Raw genomic sequence first — 24,324 nt, forward strand, 5'->3', positions numbered from 1 at the left:
ATAGACACTAATCTAACCATGGACATATTGCTGTTGCAAATGGTTTTGCTTAAAATGGTTTGGAAAACAAATAGGAAATGTAAATTTGCTTTTTTATCATTATTTAAGACTAGAATATCACAAAGCTATGCAATCACATTGCTTGTTGTATCTTAAGTAAATACAATCCCTGATGGAGTTTTGTTGATACCTGTCTTAAAATTAATTTGTCTAAATAAAATATATTGTTTATGGGACAGTAGAGAAAAGCAACAACCATGAATTGAGTTTTTTTCAATCTTTCTTTTTTCAAATAATAGTTCTCTGGTCACATTTGTGTTCCTTGCTAAGTTGTTGGCACTCTGGTTTGGGAATCCTTTGTCCAAGGGTACAGGTTTAATTCCTGGCATTGCTAGTGTATTTGGTTTTTACCAGCTAAGTATTCACCATGCTAGTTTGCATCTTAAGTAAAGCAATCCCTGCTGGAGCTTTGTTGACACCTGCCTTACAATAACTTGTCTAAGTAAAATACAATGTGTATTGAAGATTAGTGAAAATGGCTGTAAATCCATCTTGTTTTTTTTCAATATTTTTTTTTAATAGTTGTTCTACTCTGGTTGTAATAATGTTCTTGGCTAAGTGGAAAGCACTCTTAGTAAGAAATCCTTTGTCCATGGGGTACAGGTTTGATTCCTAGTATTGCCTGTTTATTTGTTTTAAATGGGGGACAGTGATGTTAGACAGATCTAAACCAGCTCTAAATAGGCAAATGGAGAAATATGCAAAAGGTAAGCAGGGAGGGTGTACAAAAGCACAAGTTTTCTGGCCCCCAGCCCTTAATTGCAATTCTTGGCCAAAGGGTCACAAAGTGGAAATTAGCACTGCCAGTTTAGACCTTGATGTGTCAGTGCTGCCATACTTACTTACTTGCATATTGGTGTTGAGTTTGACCACATTTTATCTTCATTACTATCTAAAATCATTTAGACATTCAGCAAACTGTCTCAAACCACAATTGGTATTGAATAGTTTTTGGGCCTTACTGACTTTCCGTTTATAGCAAAGGTTTATTGTTGTGTATAATGTAGATATTTTAAAGTAATAAATCATTAAAAAGTTCCTTTTAGTTTTATCAAGTTTTTGAGTAATAAACCTTTTTAATTACCTTAAAATATTTATTCAGGTCCTTTACTATTGGCTGCCCTTTATATTACAATAATGATTGAAATATATTGTGGCAACTAAAAATTTGGATAATCCAACCTATTTTACCATCTTAAGGTTGTTTACAAAGGTGTATGAAATATTTAAGTACTGACTTAGCTACAGAAAACCTCTAGATATAATAAAATGTAAGCAAGATGGCTCTTACTTTGACCATATCTATGGAAGCACTAATGAGAGAGTGGGTTATTTGATGCATTTGTAGGATTGATTGAGATGAGAAATGAAGTGTAGGCTTGATGAGAGATGGCTGGTGAATGTGATGAGGGATGAATGTTTTGCAAGATTTTAAAATTTTGGACAATGTCTCGTGTTGACAGTAGAGTGCAGAAGTAAAATTTGGTAATTTTTTTTCTTTGTTTCTGTTATGTTAGACAATATTGAATATTCTAAAGTGAAGTTTCTTTTTTGTTTGGAATTGTGATGGCCCTAGGGCTTTAGTGCAATACATAAATAAATAATAAATAAATAAATATATTGGAAAAACCCGTCACAATTGAACAAAAGACGGATAAAAAACAAAAGAGAAGAAAACGCACATACAAAACACAACGAAACTTCTTGAAATGAAAATAATCACGAAGGAACTATAATACAGCTATGTAAGAATGGCGGTCCACTGGTGGTTACTCGCTTCTACTCTATCACGGTACTTTTCAAGACACGCTTCCACCGCAGTAAATGGGTCAGGTACTGAATACCGCCTCGTTAGGTAAGAATTACTTGTTCTTAATGGCATCTCAAGTAGGAACTTGAGGTACCTGAAGAATATTCTTCTTATAGTTACTTTATTCGAATTTGTAAGTAACTTCCAGAACGGCGAAACGTAAAGAACATGGGGTAAGGCAACAGCAACAAATATTTGTGCACGCAGCGACCTATTTAGATTACGCTTGGAGGAAACCGAAGCTCCATAAGCTGACCTGATCTTCTTCTCGATGTGCTTTACAAGCAGTGCTCGTGTATGCTGAAGAGTTTCACCGATCGGCAGACCCAGGTATACAATTGACTTAGAGGGCATGACCACCTGTGACCCTAGTTGGATTTCGGGTTGAGAGGCATTCCAGTTAAATAACAGTACTTCACATTTTGTCACATTAAAACTCAACCCAATTTCATCATACTCCATCTCCAAAATTTTAAAGTTAGATTCCAAAGAAGACAAAATTCTTGAAAAGTTTAGAAGGTCATCTGCAAACCCAACTAGGGACACGTCAATGCCTTTAAAAATACAGCAAGGGGCCACTTTTGACTGGGCCGTCGATATGCTGTTGTTGAACAGATCAGGTGATGATACGGCTCCCTGTTTTATACCTTTCTTCACCACAGCAAACCTACGACTTAATTTACCTGACAGTTTAATACGGACCTTGAGCCTACTATACATGTCATTCAAGGGTTTGACAATAGCACGGTCAACTCCGGACTTTCTCAGCTCAACCATATTCTGAGAATGGATACCCGAATCAAAAGCCCGCCGTACATCATATTCACCTATAGCTAGGCTTTCTTTCGAAATGTGGGCATCCAGTAGAACATTTGCAGCTACATGCAAGGCATGGGCACATCCTAAGCCAGCTTGGAATCCAAACTGGTGGGGAGGCACTTTACAACTAGCTTTAATGTCCGAAATTATGAGCTTTTCAAATAGCTTGCAAAACACAGATGATACAGTAATGGGTCTGTATGACGATGGTTCATGAGCAGGTTTACCCTTTTTCAAAACTGGAGTGATCACACCTAAACAGAAAATGTCCGGTACAATACCATGTGTTAGTATAATTTGGTAAGCTATTGCTAAATGCTCCGATAGAACTGGACCACCATTCAGTAGGTGTAGAGCACAGATTTGGTCGGCACCGGCGGATAATTTCTTCTTTAATTTTTGACAAAGGTGGGTTATTTTCGCACTAGAAATCACGAGGTAATTATGCTCTTTCGTCATAAGCTGATCGAGCTCTTCGCTAAACTTTTTATTTTTCACTTCATCTGGTGGGGAGAATTCAGCAGCAAAATAATCTACCCATATTTCCTCATCTATATCACTAGCATTTTGTCCCGTACTTTCTACAGGCCTGGCACGGAGCTTCCAGACCAAATTAGGGTTTTCAATGATTTTTGAAACTGTTTCCCGTTTGAGGCTACTACGATGTTTTCGTAGCTCTTTCGCGAACCGCCGTTTTGTATAAACCCGCAATTCATTGACTACCCCGCTTCTTGGCCGGTCGCACTCGTGCCAAACCCCCAGCCAGAACTTGGCAGCTGCTCTTGCCTTCACAAGCTCACTGTTAGAGGCCCATCCTTTCACTCGCGACCCACGTCGGACGCTACGTAATGGGACAGCAACCCTTTCAGCTACTCTCAAGGAGTGGCAAATTTCGTAGAAATACATGTTCAGTTGCAGGCGTATCTCGCTTTCCGTTAGGTCACAATCCCACTGTAGGAGGTGGAAAGGCACTTTAATTTTCTTCAAAATTTGTTCACAATTGAGCTGGAACTGCTCACGGACTACTTTTTTCCAATCACGTGCTGGCTCAGGCTTGGTTTTTGGAGCACACTGGGGACTGACGGCTGGTATTGCAAAAGAGAGAGGTAAATGATCCGAATAGGCACCGTCAGATCCAACCGAGACTGACTCTAGGTCCAGTTTGTAAGTTACTACATGATCAAGATTTGAGACGGTTTTTGCGGTACTGATATAGGAATAGCACTTATCCTTCTTAGCAACTTTAAATCCGCTTGGTAAGGCGTTCAGCAATAGTACAGCCCGAGGGCAGGAATGATCGTCGAGATTGCAGTTAAAGTCACCAAGAATTATAACAGGGCATGATTTCTGGACTAAACTGAGGAGGCACTTTCCGAGCTTCTGGCATGCTTTTGCAAACTTCTTTTCTGAAGCGATGTCATTGTAATTGGTTGGTAAATAAACATTTACGAAAAACACGCCATGAATTTTGGCAGCTTGGAACCATTCATTCTGCTCGACACACACGGGGGGCCCCGAGTTAGAGCGCGTGATTATGGCTAGGCCACCAGAGGGACGACCCCGAGTCCCAGATCTTTGCGCAGGTTGAACGAGGTAATGCATATCCGAGGAAAACTTTAGAAGGTTTACACTATCATCGGTCAGAAAGTGTTCCTGTATGCAAATACAGTTATATTCTTTAGAAAGGTCAGTTAGAAGGGGGATTCTGTCCAACACTTTACCGTTCATATTCCAGCAGAATATTCGATTTTCCATTTACGTGCTAGTGTTAGGCTGGGCTTTGTTAAAGGGACAAGCAGCATGGTAGCAAGAGTGTCTACTAGAGCCGCAGTTTAGGCATTTTTGCGGATTACTACATGGGTTGTCCTTACTAGAGCTGTGACCATCGCCACCGCAGCGCGAACACCTTTCTGGTTGCGAACAGTCAGCTGCTAAATGACCAACAGCATGGCACTTGAAACACCTCCTCGGTAGAAAGCGGAACTCTTCAATCCTGAACAGTTCTAAACAAATCTTCAGCGGGTTCGCGATAGCGTTTTCAAGTGTTTGTCGACTTGCATAGAATAACTTGAACGCTCTCGTAGATCCGCATTGCGCCACTTTGTCGCAACCAGCAATTTGACAGAGTTCACTCTCGCTAACTGATGAGGGTACTCTTTTCATGATACCGACAAACTGGGGAACTTTGACTTTAGTGGTTATGTTCTTCCTTTTCATTGCTTCTGCAAGTTGGGTAGCGGCATCTCGAGACTGGACAAGAATCTTCCATTCATCGTTGCTACGTTTCAGAGTAAGAGAATCGGAGCTTACGTCGCTAGGGCAAACCTTTGCAAAGAAGTCTTTCCGGGATTGTGGGGACGTTAACTCAGGCGGCATATCGTTTGCTTTCACAACCACCGAGTAAAGTGGCTTTGATGGCGGATTCGCTGCTGAACGGGGAGTGGGTGAGCCCTGGGAAATAGCGTCGCTTATGGTAGTACATTGCTGCGATACCCCGGCGAGCTGCTGAGCACACTGTTCAGATGCAAGTTTGATCTTATCCGCGATAGCCCCTAATCCGGCATCAAACTTTCGACACATCTCGTTTACTTTTATTCTCACGCAGGCACTGACTTCATCAGGGCAGGTGGGCACTTCCTGCGGATCAAAAATTACGAAAGTAGGCAAGGGCTTTTTCTCTTTAGCGCAAAGGGCTAGGATTTTCGCCATTTCCATCACGTTATCAGAATCGTTTGCCGTTTTCCGATAGACGTAATCATAACCAATCTCATTGGCAAGCGTTATAAGTTTCTCCTTCGCACTAAGAATTTCAGCATGATCAAAGAACTCCACAGCTCGCTTAACAATGCTTTCAATTTTGTTCCCCGCTTGCATGGATCGCGTGAGAAAGTTCAGTACAGCATTGCGTACGAGAGTCTCCATTGCTTACGTCACAGCATTCAACGCAATTTTCGGATAGCGTACACAAGTATAAGGGAAGCGTCGGGACCTGCTCACCTATTCCCCGCAATTTAAGGGTAACTAAATACCAGCAGGTACGTACGGCTCTTGCGGCAGGCACCCGCCCCTCTTCTGCTTACAACCTGTGTACGTTTACCTATCGGGAATATTATTTCGCGGCTCGCTTTGCATGGAAAATTCTTCAAAAGAATTTGATTTTAGATCCAGATAATTCTTCAGACAACCAATCCTCACTCGACAGCCGATGAAATTCAGCAAGTAACCTTGACTAGACTGAAGCCTATGCTGAAGTCATTTACTATCTAAATCTCTTGACAGAGGTCTTGTAAGTTTAGCCTAATTAGACAAACACATTTAAATCACACAATCTTCAATTCTCTGGTCTGTTGGTGGCTTTTTGACGAAATTTCACTGGACTTTGAATATGATAACCAAACTTTCCAAACGTTTTCGGCTGCCGACTTTTTGGCTGATTTTTCAAATTCGCCCAAAAGAAATTATATTGGCAACTTCGGAGCGGCAACAGCGACAAAGAAAAGTCGAAATCAGGACACGTTGAAATCTCTAGGGAATTACACTTATATATCACCAACTAGAAACAAATCAAACACAATAAAAATCCAAGGTAAGTAAGTATAGTATAACACTTTAGGGTCTATTAATAAGGAAAATAACACACTAGGTATGGAAAAATGTCTTTGACTCACTATTTGAGGCAATAATCCACAATTAGAAATTCGTAAATAACACATGGGTTTGTTTACATTAGTAGTAGTACAAATTACTAATGTTTATTCACTTTCTTTAAACAAACACAAGGTCTATGTCTCCTAGCTTTAACAAAGTCAAATGTAATTTTAAGACCAGGGATTTCAAAGTAGGTCAAATGAACTTCTGGTAAAAATGAGCAATTTATGAAACATCTAGATTAAAAAAAAGTCTTTTAGACAACAAAGAAGACAATTGAATAAAGAAAAGTACCTTATATCATAATTGTTGTGCACCCTTAAGATAGAAATGAACAAAGCTTCAATTAAGATTCTGTTTTGTTTAAACAGACAGAAGGGACAAACCTCCAAGCTTTGACAAATACAATCTCACTTTGTGGCTCCTATCTTTTCAAAGGGGACTTTCTTTGGATTTTTTCTATCCAACTAAAACTGAAAAGGACAGCATGATATACAAGTGACTTTCCAATTACCCTACATAGCAAGAGAAAATCATTAAGTTAGGCTATGCTGTATCTGAATCCCCCTCCCAATGTGCAGAAATATGGCTCAAATTTCATATTTTCAATGCATTTAACCTCCTGTCACCTGTTTTTCTAGTTATTGTTTGTCACATTTGTTTAATTTACAGCTACATGGGATGAAGTTAGAGAGACAGATTGACAAAACAAATGGAAAATAGGAAATTTCAGCAATACATTTTTATATTGGGAGGATTGAGGGGTAAAGTAGAGCAAAGTTGAATATAAAACTGTGTTACCAGCTATGATTCTAAAAATTATGAAGCATGAATTTTTTTTTTTTATTATGTTTCTTTCTCTTCAGGTCCTTCTCTAGGGCTTTACCAAATCAAACATTCTATGCCCAGAAAAATTAGCAACAAGGTATAGTCTATATACAAAGGCTTATGTTATTTAACTATGAATATGGAATTTATATGGCAATCAGGAACTGGATACAGGCTAAAGCAAGTAAAAAAGAAAGAAAAAACTTCCCTAGTTAGCTCAGGAGACTTTTAATAGATTACTCTTCAGATAATTGCCTATGATACATAATTTTAATATTTACCCCTGTACAGTAGGGCGTTAAAACAATCTATCACAATGTAAGATACAGTATATTTAGATATGATGCTGATTTACAAATTCCAGGATTCTTTGTTGTAGTTTTCATAATTTTGTTGATAAAGTTTTATATATTCATCATATTTTATTTTATGTCATTAACATTAGCCAAACTAAACTTCTCAATAGAACTTGAATGTGGTGGCTATAATACACAAGTACTGCAAAAATCTTACAACACATTATGTGTTATGGTAACTGTTGAGTGAGAAAAAAACTATTTGCCTAGTTTAGCTTAATTTGTTATATTTTTGTGCTTATCAGAAATATTTTGTTAATTTTAGGCAGCTGTCCCCCCTCAAAAAATTCTTAAACATTTGCTGGTTTATACTTAACTAGTATTCTACTGAAAACAAAAATTAATATATATTTTGTATTGAAGAAATATAAAGTCCTTTGGATTTTTTTTTATTAAGATTAAGCAGTTTGCTACTTTCTTTTGTTAGGCTAAGCCTGTAATAGTGCTTTATTGTGAAGAGCCAAAATTTGTAGGGATTGCAAATGCTAGCCTGAACAATATGTTATTACAAATTATTAGGTTAAAGTTCTGTTTGGTAAAATTCTATTTTAGATAAATTTATATTATCTTGAAAAAGGTTTAGGTTAGGAAAATGAGGAAACTTTCAGGATATACATTTCCCTATATTTAAATATGAAACACTGATATGGCTTAAAATTCTACTCAAATAACAAGAATTGCATTTTTAGAGCTAAAACCAGAGAAACAGAAACTGCTAGCTGAAAATTAAGGTAAGATGTTGTTTTACCAAAATTTTAATAGTTACAGACCAGTCCAATACGCAAAATTCCAAGATTTAAAAACAGAAGAGGGTTATCACATAAGCTTAGCAATAGCTTCTCAGAGTATGTTTTTAGCTATGGATTAATCACTGAAAGTTTCATTCACCTAACATAACCCCAATCAAAGATAGCAAAAAGTAGCTAAACTGGAATTTGACTGGAAATTTAATCTATAGCCTGGTAGGCTAGTAGAATTCCAAATCAAAACAAAAAGAAGTCAAACTAGAATTTTATCCTCTGTTTAGGGTAGCTCAACAAAGCTAAAGTCTTATCATTTAGGTCTTTTTGATAGATAATTTTGCTTTTACAGTATGAATACAACATTTTCCAATATATTACCTGAACAATTTAACCCAAGATTCCACTAATTCTGACCCTTCCTATCTCTTCAAATATACCAGAGAGTATGCTAGATCATTTTTCAATTCTCTCTGACCTCAAACTAATGTGAAATATGTCAAATCCGGAGGAAATTAAGCCAGTGCTAAATCATTTAATTATAATAGAATGACACTCTTAACACTATACGGATGTCTTATGTTTGAAATTTTTTGCCCAAACCGACAAGTAAAAAGTGTTTTCGCGAACCAGTTTTGTTTGAGCTCAACCATATGTAATTTTTTCCGTTTTTGCGTTAATCATACAAGCTGGTTAAACCAAAGCTGTCATTGGTTAAACCAGCTGGTTGACGCGAAAAAAGGCCTAAAGATTCTGCCCGGGATTTAGTCTGTGACCGACAACCGGTGGGTCTACCCTATATCCTGCCGGCCATCTTCAGCTGGCTAGTGAAAGGAGTTGTTCAGGATATTTTCAGTTCCCTCAACGGGGAGCTGAAGATCTCTCCTGTGGTAAACTTGGGTAGGTACTTTTGATTGGCTAATTAGGTAAATGACCTGTCCCCTCTGATGGAGCTGTCTTCCTTTTTGGATACTGTAGCCTATTTAATTATCTTGGTCATTTTCCAGACAGTTTTTGATCATATTGTCCAAGACCTAGGCACAGAAGCATCAGAAACATTTTCTTGGAAAATAGTTAGGTTAGGAAAATTGATCTTTCAGAAGGAAATCCAGGGCCAAAAACATTCCGAAAGCATTGTCTAGCTAGGCTAATAGACCATGTTAATTGTCTTCTAATCTCTTATGTTGTTGGAATTTGCCTAGGTGACTGACTAATTTTTAGTTTTTATTCTCTAGTTTTGGGTATGAAAATGTAATTCCTTTTAGGCTATTAGGTAAAATTCTAGTTTAGTAACTTCTTGCTATCTTAGAAAGGGGTTAGGTTAGGAAAATGAAACTTTCAGGGATGTGTCTACAGGTCAAAGTATATCTGAAATTTTAAGCCAAGTCATTTTTTTTTCTAAATTTAGGAAGTGTATTTGTTGATCTTGATTGGGGTTGAACTAAGTTGTAAAGCTGAGAATACTGGATTTTCACTTCTGCCAACATTGGCATACAAAGAAAATTGTTTGGTCAGATAGTATTTGCAGTAAAATTCTAATTAATTGACTTCTTGCTATCTTGGAAAGGGTTTAGGTTAGGAAAATGAAACTTTCAGGGATGGGTCTACAGGCTAAATATTGTCCTGGGAAGGTATTTTCAAGTACCCACCTCTACTCCTTCTCCCTCTAGACTAGAGGGTCCTAAAATTTGCCTACATGACAGGTCCTATACCTATTGAAATTTTGACGAAACAATATTTTACCTTAATTTTCAGTTACTAGTTGCTTTTTCTCTGACTTTAGTTCTGAAAATGCAATTCCTGTTATTTGAGTAGAATTTTGAGCCATATCAATGTTGTTTTTTTTCAAATTTAGGAAATATATTAGCATATTAACTAGCATATTAAATATATTAGCATATTAACATTTTTAACTAGTAAGTAATGCATTGTTCTGGCATCACTCATTACTTCAGTAGTACTATTTTGCTACCTGTTATTTCTGGTCATTTTGAGTTTTATATGTTCTTTGAACTCTTTCAAACAATATGGTATCTTACAGCTTCAATCAGATACTTTTGGGAAGGGGGATTAGATCTCTTCATTTAGGTCACTCTTAGGTCACATTATATGTTTCATTAATGAAAGTTCTTAAGCCAAACTGGCCAGACATGACAATAAACAACAAAGAGTGATGAAACTCTACAAAAAGAAAACTTCAAATGAGACAACAGCCAGTAGAGAGGAAAGACTAAAACAATGCAGATATTTTGCCTGTATCCAAACAAGGCATCCTCAGCGCAAGATAGAAAATTAAAAGAAAACTAATCTAAAAAAATAAATAAAAACCACCACCAATAATAATAAATATGATTGTCACTACTTATCCACATAGGGAAAAGCAGCTATTTGAGTTACTTCAATGAGAATCAAAGGGCAACTGAGGAAAAATTAGTAAAATTGAATCTTAGTTAATTACTTTAATATCATAGATAGGGTCAATATTTAAATTCCCTGTGAATATTGACCCAATTTATGATATTCTTTTGAAAAATGAACCAATAGTCAATGGGGGAATTAAATTTTACACAATCACCAGGGGACAAGTTTACCCACTAGACCAAAAAGAGTTGCTTCAATATTTGCTTACAAGATGATTATTTTGCAAAAATCAAGTATTTGTACCTTATGAATGGGTGATTGACTCTTAATGCAATTTGGTCTTTAGAAGGATCTTGTGCTATAGAACTTATCATTTTAAATCCCAACCAGATCCAGTGACATGCTTACGAGTGGAAAGATTGGGATGAAACTTGATGGGAAGAATAAGCACAAGTTATAGATACATGACTGACATAATTTGAATGGATATGTTCTCTGTAGGGCAGCTGGGGGTTGTTAATTTGGAAAAATTAGAAAAATTGAAGTATTATAACTTAAAAACAGGTGACTGGATCTTAATTATGTTTGATATTTAGAAGGAACTCCTGTCTCAGAGCTCTTATTTCAAATCCTAACCAGATCTGTTGACATTGGAGGGGGAAACTGGAAATTTTGGAAATTGCTTATAAATGTTGTATACATGATTTACATAACCTTGCTGGATCTGCCCTCTTTGGAGGAGTTAGGGGGTGGGGTTCAGTGCTTTGGCAAGCTTGGTGCTTCTGGATGTGCTAGGACAGTGAAAATTGGTAGGTGTGTCACAGGGAGCTGCACAAATTGACTTGATAAAGTTATTTTCTCTGATTTGACTAGTTTATATATAAGGAGGGTCAATTCTGCCCCAAAATTTTTGGGGGGTGGGGGGCGAGCAAGGAATTTTACCTACTGGCTGGTTATTTTACCGATTTTTAATGTCAATAATTAGCATAATGCTCATTTAAATGTAGTGTGTAAAATCACTGAATGTGTTGGTACAACTGTTTTGCTTACCAGCCAAGATTCAGATTTTGGTGCATATCATGTTACTATTTTAATGCTCATTATTTAACCAAATGAAAAATTGTTGCGCCATCTGTAAACTTACAGCAGGAGTGATTAAAACTGCTGTGTTTAACAAACAAGTTTGCCTTTTCCGTAGATGACATGTCAGTATTTTGCTGGTCTATATTAAACCAAACAAAGAATTTTACTGCCATCAGAAAAATTATGGTTCTGTGTTTCTTGATTCTACTGACCCTTTTTTAATTGAGTGACCGAATTTTTTTTTTAGGGGGGGGGTCCCCTCTTCCTGCCCCCAAACATGATGGCCCTGGTCAGATGGCTTGATAGAAAATAGTGTCTTGACATGTTGAAAAATTTAGAGGGAGCAGTTAATCTGGACTTTTCCCAGTTAAAGATAGGGCCACAATTAGTGATATGGAAAGATACCTTAGTATCCAAGGGCTTGTTACTGTGCACTTCAGGGAAGTCATCCAATCCATCAACCATATTCACAGATGGCCAACTCCATACAAGGACGCACAGTGACGTGGGATATTTTAGGCTTTGGTAAGGGCTCTCTTGCTTTCCACAGAATTGTTTTGTGGTCTGACTTGCCAACAGGCCTAAGAGAAAAAAGGGGGGGGGGAGTAAAAATCATCAAAATTTGTGAGGATAAGGTCCAATATACTCCCCAAAGAGTGGGTGGGTATGTGTACTACTTGTTTTAAAGACAAACAAGATGATGACCAATAGCCTGGCTGCTGTATATATTTCTCAGGTGATCATTAGTCATTTAGAGGTAGAAAACCAAGTCACCTCAGTGGCACAATAATCTCTTCATTTAAATTTATGCTTGCTTCAAAATTGTCACCAAAACCAAATTCAAATCTTCAACTAATATTTTTGAGTAACCAAACAGATTTGATTATAACAGGGCATACTGCTACAAACTATCAAACATATCCTTCTCTTCTACCCCCCTATCTATACAAAAGTAGAAACCAAAAAGGGGTTTTGTCAGCTGTCTGTAAGGGCAATGTTTGGTGTCCTAATGTTGCTATTTATTGGGTTTGGGACGGGGGTCAGTGGCGTAGCTCTGTAGGTGCAGCCATAGTTGACACAACTTCAAAGTGCCTGGAGAAATCTGGGGAAGGTGCCTGAAAGAACTGGATGGCACGCTCCCAACCCCCCATTGCATGTCCTGGCTGAAAGTCTATGAAACAAAGGTCAGCACCACCAGGTTAGAATTTTGTGTTGCGTTTTTCCTCTCTTTAAAATACCAATTTCTTGGAGGAAATCGTTTTTTCATTGGAAGGATGTGATAACAGTAGATATAGGTTTGATGTGGTGTTGAGGACACCTCATCATGTGCCTCATCATTTTCTTATGCCTGTTTAAAGTGTAATAAAGCTGGGTATGTTTCCATGTTGTATCCAGGTGGGGTAGATATTCGATTTCAAATCCACTTTGTGAACTCTTGTCAGACTTGTGTCAGAAATAAAAAATTGGTATCATATAAATTATAGACAAAAGACATCAAACACCATTTGTTCATATGCAAACAATTTCAATAGACAAGACTAGCAACAAATCCAAATTAAAATAGTATGCATTAGCTTTATAGGCTATTTTAGACAGAAAATTATTCTTTATGTAAACACATTCTAAAACCACACTGACTTTGCATGACACATGAAGCAAAGAAAGGGGTATAATAAATAAAATCAAATCATGGTACCATACATCTCAAAAGTCAGCATCACACTTGAAAAAATTTAAAAACCATAATTTTTGTTTTTCTTTAAAACCAAACAAAAAGTTGAACGTTTTTTTTCAGCCAGGAAAGGGTAAAACTGACCATATACTGGGTACTGGCGTCTGCAGTCCCATGTTCATGTGGGAAGTTTTACACTGGTAGGACCCATCAACAACTGGGGGAACTATTGCATAAACACAAAACTTCAATAGATAAAGCCTGAAGTTGAAAAATAAAAATGACAGCTTTGATTCTGTTTTTAGACGTCGACATTTTTTGAACCATGATCCTTTAGCTCTTTTTGCAGAGGCGATTTAGAATATATACATATATATATATATATATATATATATATATATATATATATATATATATATATATATATATATATATATATATATATATATATATATATATATATATATATATATATATATATATATATATATATATATATATATATATATATATATATATATATATATATATATATATATATATATATATATATATATATATATATATATATATATATATATATATATATAGAAATTTTGCTACAGTAGAGATACAGTAGATATTTCCATAAGCCCAATTTATAATAACTTCATGTTAAAAGATTCAATCAGTATCTTCCCCCTGTCTAATTTAAGACAACCTGTCCACATATCTAATGAAAATCAAGGTTGTAGGCAGGCAAAATCTATTGCTAAGCAAAGAATTTTGTCCAATTCAATTGGTGAATTGTCTCACTTATTCTGGCTGTTTTTATTATTATTTTTTGCTTTGTTTCATAAATTATTCTTTGTGGATGCAGGACTATTTCTCTCCCAATACTGAACTTCAATCAAAAGGATTGTTATCCACTCTGATAATTAGGTTATTTATTTGCAAATTTTTTGGAGGGTAGTGCTTTTTACATTGTGATAGTACTTTTAAGAGACCCTGAGTAGTACCATTAGTTTTGTTGGAGTGGTAACCCAACAAACAACTGCTCTAATGTCAAAAAGAAAGTTTCTTTGTATTGCATTGTGTTAGGTAATAAAAACTGCACTCATTACCTTAATAAAAAATGTTAGACAATGCATATAAACTCTAGTCATGTTTCATTCTCAACACCATCAACAGAATAGCATAATGTATTATGAACTACTGAATCTGAATGAAAAAATCATGAAGGAGATCTAATGATGGCAATTGATATGTTACAGCCAAGGATTACAAGAAAAATCCCAATAGAAATGATAAAGTTATTTTGTAACATGACAAGGCTCAACCAAATGTTGTAGCATCCATTAATATATGCTTAGAAATGCCCAAATAGAAGTCCTAAACCCATCAATAAGTTAAGTTGGATTGTTTTATAGAAAACAGTCAAACAAGTCACATTTTTCAAAGATTCTCTCTGAACCCCTTGCTAATTAGTATGGAATTTTTATCCCACCCAAATGCTAATGAAACATTTTAAACTCCTTGGTGTCACGAACTTATAAAATCTTTAGTAGGACATTCATGTTTAAAGAATTCTAGACTTTCCAGACAAAGGAAAGTAAAAATTGAATTTTTTTTTTAAGTGGATTAAGGTGGTAGATTAACTTCGAAATGGCCAAATGTTGACAACACTTTAACTATGAAAAACCAAATAGTCTTTGCTGGATCATCAAAGCTGAGAGAAAGTGGGTCATCGCAGATAGGATTTATAAAGAGACCTATATCACACATTATATTATAGGGACCTAGTTTACACGTTTACACTCCATATGATTATCCAATTACATCCCTATACTTTAGCCATTTTTTTCAGTTTTTTGCTTCCACTATCTGAATAGTATTTTATGCTTGGAGAGAAGTATATTTTGGTGTATATGATAAAGCTGATAGCAAGAAAGGCTATTTTCTACAGGCAGCCTTGAATACCACCACATTAAATTCAGCACAGAGATATATCTTTCCTTCAACACTATCTTACAAAGGCATTGTTCTCGCAGATACTAAGGTGCAAAAGAACGCTTTGTAATCTTCAGCAATGGCACCTTTTTTGGGTCTCAAGATTCTTCCTAACCGTTGTCCCTCCTGACGTCTAGAGCCATCATGGGCGGATATCTGGATAAGGACATAGGCATCTGGCAGGTCAAAAGAAGTGTCAGCAATTTTACTGACGAAAATTGTATTTACTGCTATGTTGTTCTTAAACACTTGAAGAACTTTGATTCGTTCAGCTTGTGAAGTAGAGCCACAGAGGAAAGGTTTTCTAAGAGTACTTGAGTAGAATTTGAGTGCATACACATTGTCTCCAAATTCCTCCATGGAAAGTTCCCCCAAAATATCCCCCTCTTCTAAACCCCTATCCCCAAACCTGAAACCCCCTGAAAACGTCTGTACACTTCCCAATACCCGTTACTATATGCAAGCGCTGGTCAAAGTTTGTAACTTGTAGTCCCTCCCACAGGGACTTTGAGGGAGTGAGTCGTCCCCAAATACATAGTTATAAGGTTTTTCGACTACGCTGAATAAAATAGCTATCTCAGAATTTTGATCTGTTGACTCTGGGAAAATAATTAGCGTGGGAGAAGGCCTAGGTGCCCTCCATTTTTTTTGGTTACTTAAAAAGGGCACTAGAACTTTTCATTTCCGTTAGAGTGAGCCCTCTCGCAAGATTCTAGGACCATTAGGTCGATACAATCAACCCTGGGGAAAAAAAAAACAACAAACAAATAAACATGCATCCATGATGTGCCTTCTGGCAAAAAGAAAATACAAAATTCCACATTTTTTTAGATAGGAGCTTGAAACTTCTACAATAGGTTTCTCTAATACGCTGAATCTGATGGTGTGATTTTTATTAAGATTCAGCGCCTTTTGGGGGGTATTTTTCACTATTTTCTGAAATAATGCAAATTTTCTCAGGCTCATAACTTTTGATGGGTAAGAATAAACTTGTTGAAACTTATATGTTTAAAATCAGCATTAAAATGCGATTCGTTTGATGTAGCTATTGGTATAAAAATTCCATTTCTTAGAGTTTTGGTTAATATTGAGCTGGGTAGCTCTTTACTACTGATCGTTACCACGAACTGTTTGATGCCAAGTCAAGCTTCTCCCGATTTTACTTCTCTTTTGAAAGTTCAATATTTTCAGTAAAGTGTCTTACATTTTGTGTAAAAGTTTGTGGGGTTTGCATCTCACTTCTGGTCTTCGATATTTTTTGATGCATATCAGTAATAATATACAACTATATATATATATATATATATATATATATATATATATATATATATATATATATATATATATATATATATATATATATATATATATATATATATATATATATATATGTATATCTATATATATATACATATATATATATATATATATATATATATATATATATATATATATATATATATATATATATATATATATATATATATATATATATATATATATATATATATATATATATATATATATATATATATATATATATATATATATATATATATATATATATATATATATATAAATATATACAATATATATATATATATATATATATATATATATATATATATATATATATATATATATATATATATATATATATATATATATATATATATATATATATATAAATATATACAAATATATATATATATATATATATATTTATATATATATATATATATATATATATATATATATATATATATATATATATATATATATATATAATAAGTTGTCTGTGTGTGTGTGTCTGTCGAGTGCCGTCATGTTTTTGTGTCGACTGACGTCATGTTTGTCGACTGACAAAATTACAGACCGGGACAGCGGGATGCAAATGACGACCGGGACATAGGGAATATAAATGACGACCAGGACATAAGTAAAAAAAAACTAAAAAAAGGTAAAAACTACAAAAAAAACTAAAAACTAATAAAAAAAACCAAAAAGCTAAAAAACCAAAAAATAAAATAAAAAAAAGAAAAAAACTGAAAAATAAAGGAGAAAAACAAAACTAAAAAAATAAAAATAGAAAAAAACTAAAAAGGTAAAAACTACAAAAAACTAAAAAGAAAAAAAACTAAAAAAACTAAAAAAAAGTAAAAACCAAAAAAACTAAAAAGAAAAAAAAGGGGGAAAAACACAAAATTTATTTCCAACAAAAAGTCCGGAATATTGCCAAATCAGAAAAATGATAACAAATGTTGAGAAAAATTTCGGCTTTCTCTATTTAGGTAAGCCGACTACTTTAAATAGACATTTATGAGTTTTTGATCGTGAAATTTCTGTAATACTATTTTTTTTTATTTCCTTCATATAGGCCTAATTTATTAACTAGCTTTATTACCTTTATTTCTATTTTTATCATCATTTTGACTGATTACGTTTTATCGATTCTTTAATAAACTAAAGAAGAAGTAGGGGTTTTCACAAACATTACTGACAACCGTTTTTTTTTTTTTTTTTTTCAATATCACTTGAGACTCTCCTTTTTTTGTGTGTGTGTGTTATTTGAAATTTGGAAGAAAAATAGAAACAAAAATTGGAATTGTTGTTATTCTAATGATGAAAATGGATGAAGCAAGCTAACTTTTAAGGTGTTTTGACGAAAAATCCCTCTGAAGCTAAAGAAGCTATTGGTTAATGTCTTAGTATTGAACTTAATTTCTTCTTTGGCAGAAAGCACTTTATCGGGTTTTTTTTTTTTTTTTTTTTTTACTTAGTCGAGTTTTTATCAGATTATCCGACTGTGAAAGTCAAATTTTTTTTCCTGAACTTCTTTGTTTGAAGCCCTCTGTGTATTTCATAATGTATATTGCTCATTTTTAAAGTAAGAAGTATTCTATTCCCATTCGAACAAAAGATTGACATTAATTTAGTTCCAAATGTTTTCTTTGAGCTCGAATATAAGTAAAAGACTCTGGGCTGGCTATTTCGACTTTTAAATCTAAAAATATCGAATATTCTATTCAATTGGAACTTCGATGTATTTATTCATTGTTCATATTTTGCCCTTTGTTCTTCTATTCTTTTTTTCCAATTATCCAATGCATATTTCTTAGGACAAAGCTGCTGGAGACGATGAAGCGCAAGTTATAGATGAGAATTTCTGTACTGCCTTGGAATATGGCCTCCCCCCAACTGGTGGCTGGGGTATAGGTATTGACAGGGTTGCCATGTTCCTAACGAACTCAAATAATATTAAGGTAAGATACTAGCTTTTGTACTTTTTTGCATGCAATACCTAAATAATGATTATTAGATTATTATTTTGGCATGAAATAAGGCTATGTTTTTTTTTTTTTTTTTTTTTTAGGATCAACTGAACAATCCACTTAAATTCGTTAAACTAAACAATGTATACATTAGAACTAAACATTGTGTTCAACAACGAAAGTTAACAATGTAGACAATGTCTTTGTATGTAAAGCTTTCACGATGTAATAGTAAAGTGAAAGTAAAGAGCAGCCGAGGCAGTGTTCTATTTCAGTGGCTCATCAGGCTAATAGGGAAGTATTCCTCAAAGTTCATCCTTGAGCCTTCTTTTAGGATTAGGAACCAGTGTTGCATTGTGTAATATCTATGGGGCTCGACCAGTGGGCCAAGCAGCTGATACGCCATTGAGAGATGAGTCAATAACATCAGCAGCGAAAGTATTTATAAGCATCTCTGTGACACCACCTGGTCCTGGTGCTTTGTCTCATTTAAGGGATTCCCTTACAGTTTTGATCTTTGACCATATGACAGTATATCTGCCATAAGGTCTCTGACCTTATGACTCAGACCTTAATGTGGTAGTTGATTTGGGGCCAGAACCAATACTTGTTAAGGGGTTTTTAGACAGTTAGTTTTGTTGGCAATCGTAAATTTAATTTGTTTTTAAAATGTTGCCTTTACCATCAGAGTTTTATTTTCATTTCTTTAATTACATTTACCAGTTATTTTCTACTAACCTTTTACTAATTTGTTTGAAAAGTCTTAACAATAGAGGAACAGAGAGGCTACTTGCAAAGGATTTAATGGCTCAAAAATTTTTGTTTTTTTATTGGCTTAAAACTTTGCTCAGGTTTTAGATGCAATTGGATTATAGAAAGGCTTTTCTTTAGATCGTCTTTTCTTTTCTTTATTTGTAAATATTAATTTAATTTTCTTATGAAATAACGTCACAGGTGTGCAACATCGGAGCTCGTCTGGAACTCAGTTTTGCAATCCTTCCACTTCTTGCCTTTCTTATTTCTCACTCAACTCTCTTTTTCAAATGTTGGTTGGGTCTCTCAACTGCTGTAATCGGAATTCTTGTTGTAATGTGACGTTTCATGTGACATATTCTTTGTGATGTTTCATTTCAATAAGGAGGATTATATCTTTGGTAATCCAAGTGTTATTGTCGTGGAACTTTTCTGCCTGGGACTCCATTTGCAGTCTCATTACGGAGATGGCACATGCAGCAAGATGGCTAATTTTATCAATGGTTGTACGAGGAGTGGCCATGTTCAGAATATCTTTGAGCTTTGTAGACAGACGTGTGATGCCCCTGTTCACGCCAGAATATTCAGTTCTTTCGCAGTTGTCCTAAAACACGATCTTGTCATGATGTTACAACGCACGTTATAACCCAAGCTGTAAATAATTTGAATTAATTTGAACTTTCCGTTATATTAAGACACATGCAGAAAGAACGATAAAGGGGAAACTCGTATGCTGATACACTTGGCTGGAATGTCCAACATATGAAACACTAAAATGACTAAAATATCACACTCCTCCGGGAAGAGTTTATCAAAAGATGTGCATAGTCTCTGTTAATACTGCTTGTTAATTATTTAGCAATTCACAGGAAATTGCAAGCTTGTTTTATTAAACTTTGTAACTATTAAACCAGAACTTGAATATATGCTTAAAAATTTTTAATAACAATTATATTTACTGCCGCGGTAGCGAGCATGTATTTCTTATCTTTTTAATGTCATCTCCGCTTACAGTTGCTTGTATGTATGCGTCAGTTACTCTAGTTGTAGGAAGAAGATAGAAAAAGAAGAGTCTCATCCTAGGCAGTGCAATAGCGCTGCCTAAATAAAGACCGATGTGGGCACAATGTATTTTTATTTATTTATTTCTTTGTTTAAACCAGGGCACTTCGTATCGAAGGAGTTGTCGTATAAACTTAAAAAAGAGCTCATTCAATTGGAAATTGAAAGGGCTAGTGCCCTATTTCATATTTGTAAGTGATTGGAGGGCAACTGACCCCCTTCCATCGCCCACCATTTCTCCAAACACATCCAATAAAATTTTGAAATAGCCATTTTGGTCAATGTAATTGAAAGGACTGGAAATTATGTCTTTGAGGATGACAACCCCCAAACCTCAGGGCAAGTCAAGATATTTCCCGGGGTTATATAAGGTACATATAGAAAGGTCGGTCGTAAAAACTTCAGAGGAGTCTTGTTTGATTGGAAATAAGATGTTCTATTTTTAAGATTCAGAGTGATCACAGGATGAACCCCCCCCCCCTCCTATACCTCGTATTTTCCCGAAATGAAACTGAGAGAAATTTTGAGATGGTCATTTGTTGTCAAAGAAACTTCGAAAACAGCTCGTTCGATTGGAAATTGAAAGAGGCGATCTCCTTTTAAATAGTCGAAAGTGATTGGTGAGCAACTACCCCCCTCCCCGCCCACCATTTCCTAAAACACATCCAATAAAAATTTTCAGATATCTATTTTATTCAACGTAATTGAAAGGTCTGGAATCATGTCTTTGAGGATGACAACCCGCCACATCTCTCAGGGCAAGGGATGTAAGTTATGTCCTGTAGGCGCACAAGGTTAGATAAAAAGTGTGATCGTAATACCTTAGGAGGGGGCCCATTGGACTGGTAATCAGAAGTTCTATTGCTCTTTTTAAGATCCAGAGTGATCGGAGGGTGGACAATCCCCACTCGTCGTATTTTCCCGAAAATGCATCTGATTTTAATTACGAGATGGCCATTTGTTGTTGAATAAACTTCGAAAAGGGCTCATTCGATCAGATATTGAAAGGGCCAATGACTCTTTTAATAGTCAAAAGTGATTGGAGGGCAACTAACCCCCGGATCTTAATTAAATTTGATATTTAGAGGTATATCGTGTCTTAGAGCTCTTTTTTCTTTTTTTTTTTTACCCCGACTGGATCCGGTGACATTGGTAAGGGGACCTATACTCTTGGAAAACACTTAGAGCGTAGGTATCGGGATGAAAATTGGTGGGGAAAATAAGCAGAAATCCTAGATACGCGATTGACATAACCGGATCGGATCCGCTCTATTTGGGCAAGTTGGGGGGGGGGGGGGGGTAGTTCTTAATAATTAGAAAAAATGAGGCATTTTTGACTTACGAAGGAGTGATCAGATCTTAATGAAATTTCGTATTTAGAAGGACCCTTTAACTCAGAGCTCTTATTTTAAATCCTGACTGGATCCAGCGTCATTGAGGGGGAGAGTAATACAAGCCTAAGATACGTGACTGACATAACTGGACTGGATCCGACGACATTGTAGGGAGTTGGGGGGCCTAAAATCTTGGAAAACACTTTGATTGGAGGGATCGGGATGAAACTTAATGGGAAAAATAAGCAGAAGTCCTAGATACATGATTGACATAAATGGAACGGATCCGCTCTATTCGGGGGTTGGGGGGAGGGTTAATTCTGAAAAAAATCAAAAAATGAAGTATTTTTAGCTTACGAAGGAGCGATCAGATTTTAATGGAATTTCATTTTTAGAAGGACCTTGTAACTCAGATATCTTATAGTAGATCCTGATCGGATCCAGCTTCATTGGGGGGGGGAGTTGGAGGGAACCGGAAATCTTGGAAAACACTTAAAGCAGAGAGATCAGGATGAAACTTGGTGGGAAGAATTAAAACATGTCCAAGAAACGTGACTAGCATAACTGGACCGAATATGCTCTCTTTGGTGGAGTTGAAGGGGGGGGGGGGTGAGGGGAGTTATTCAGAAAAATTCGAAAAAATGAGGTATTTGTAACTTACGAACGAGTGATCAGATCTTAATGAAATTTGATATTTAGAAGGATCTTGTGCTTTAGAGCTCTTATTTTCCAGACCAGATCTGGTGACATTGAGGGGAGTTGGAAGGGGGAAACCGGAATTTTTCAAAACCGAAACGAAATTTGAGGTATCTTTTTCATTTCGAATTGAATCCGGGGAAATGGGGGGGGGGGTGGAGTGGGAAAATAGAAATCTTGGAAAACGCTTAGAGTCGGAAGATTGGGATGAAAATTGATGGGAAGAATAAACATAAGTTATAGATGCGTGATTGACATAATTAGAATAGATCTGTTCTCTTTGGAGGAGTTGGGGGGGGTGTTAATTTGAAAAAAAAATAGAAAAATTGAGGTATTTTTAACTTAAGAGCGGGTGACCGGATCTCATTGAAATTTGATATTTATAAGGGACTTGTGTCTCAGAGCTCTTATTTGAAATCCCATCCAGATCTGTTGACACTGGGGAGGGGGGAGTTGCAGGGGGAAATTGGAAATCTTGGACAACGCTTACAGTGGAGAAATCGGGATGAAACTTAGTGGGTACAATAAGCAAGTGTCCTAGATACGTGCTTGACTTAGCCGTACTGAATCCGCTCTCTTTGGGGTAGGTAGGGGGTGGGGTTCAGTGCTTTGGCGAGTTTGGTGCTTCTGGACGTGCTAGGACGATGAAAATTAGTAGGCGTGTCAGGGAGCTGCACAAGTTGACTTGATAAAGTTGTTTTTCCCCGATTCTACCATATCTGTGGCTAAAGGGAGAAGAAAAAGCGAAAAAAAATGAGGTATTTATAACTTACGAGGGGGTGATCGTATCTTAATTAATTTTGATATTTAGTAAGACCTCGTGACTCAGAGCTGTTATTTTAAATCCCTGCCGGCATTAAGCCTCTGATTTTTCTTTTAAATCAATCTATTGATTCTTAGAGTTTTGCTAGTATTTGAGCTCTTGTTTCTTCCGGCCTCGTCACAAGTGCCATATGAGCTCTTAGATCTTGTTTTCTTTTCTTTTATCTATCGAAGCAATATGACTTGGCTTCGATATATAAAAGTCAATATGACTTTGCTTTCGTAATAAACTTTCACGTTCGAAGGAAGCAGTCACCCATTTCAGTATTTTAAAGCCTAAACTTCATAGAGGACCGAATATTAATTCTGTTTTTTCTAATAATAATATTAAGTCTGGTTTTATGTTTTAGCCCTCTTCTCCTCTTTGTTTATTTATTTTTATCTCTTCTTTACATGTCTTTTATCTCCAAAGGATTAATGTCCTTTTTCTTTTCTAGGTTCAAATCAGAGCTGAGCAGTAAATTTCGGTCATCCTAATTCTGTTTAGTCTGTACCGTCTATTGCCGTCTTTTTGTGTGATAGCATTCATTTTCACAGAAAAAGGCGCTGCAGCAGACCAGACTTCTTGTAATTGTAAATTTTAAATAAAAATCAAGGGTTCTCAACCTTAAGTTAGTTTCATTCTCCATAAAATTCTTGTCTATGCCTTTTTTCTCCCCTTTTTTAATATTTAAAAAGAAATAGAACCCTTTACATTTTTAATAAATTATACTTTTTTCTCATCTCTCGCTAAACGAGTTTGCTGCTCATTCAAGCTTTTATGCTCCTTGTACAGCCTCTGCTTCTCAGCCAAGAAATCGTCTCCTGAGTCAACAAACAATCAATAAAATAAATTCGAGACATTTTATTTACTCTTTATTTAAATAAAGATTTAAAATCTTGTTTATATAAAACTCTAGTATTTTGTATTCTTAAAGCTAATCATATCTACTAATTACTCCTCCTAGAGTCAGGAATTTTTTTAAGGAACCCTGATAAAAAGGTTGAGTCGGTTGTGAAGGTGATCTTACTCAAAATCA

At 35.5% G+C, this 24,324-nt stretch overlaps 1 protein-coding gene and 1 long non-coding RNA gene across 2 annotated transcripts in view; one reads left to right on the plus strand and one right to left on the minus strand.

The window, feature by feature from the left end:
- The window catches only part of LOC136030179 (protein Mpv17-like), a 104,869-nt gene that overhangs the window by 303 nt on the left and 80,242 nt on the right, over window positions 1–24,324 (minus strand). The window lies entirely within an intron of this gene.
- Window positions 9,014–24,186, plus strand: LOC136030170 (uncharacterized). The gene is made up of 3 exons (XR_010618204.1): window positions 9,014–9,161; window positions 18,486–18,629; window positions 23,743–24,186. It is a non-coding gene; the product is annotated as an uncharacterized LOC136030170 (long non-coding RNA).

This window comes from Artemia franciscana, chromosome 8, assembly GCF_032884065.1.
Source record: "Artemia franciscana chromosome 8, ASM3288406v1, whole genome shotgun sequence".
Classification (NCBI taxonomy): domain Eukaryota; kingdom Metazoa; phylum Arthropoda; class Branchiopoda; order Anostraca; family Artemiidae; genus Artemia; species Artemia franciscana.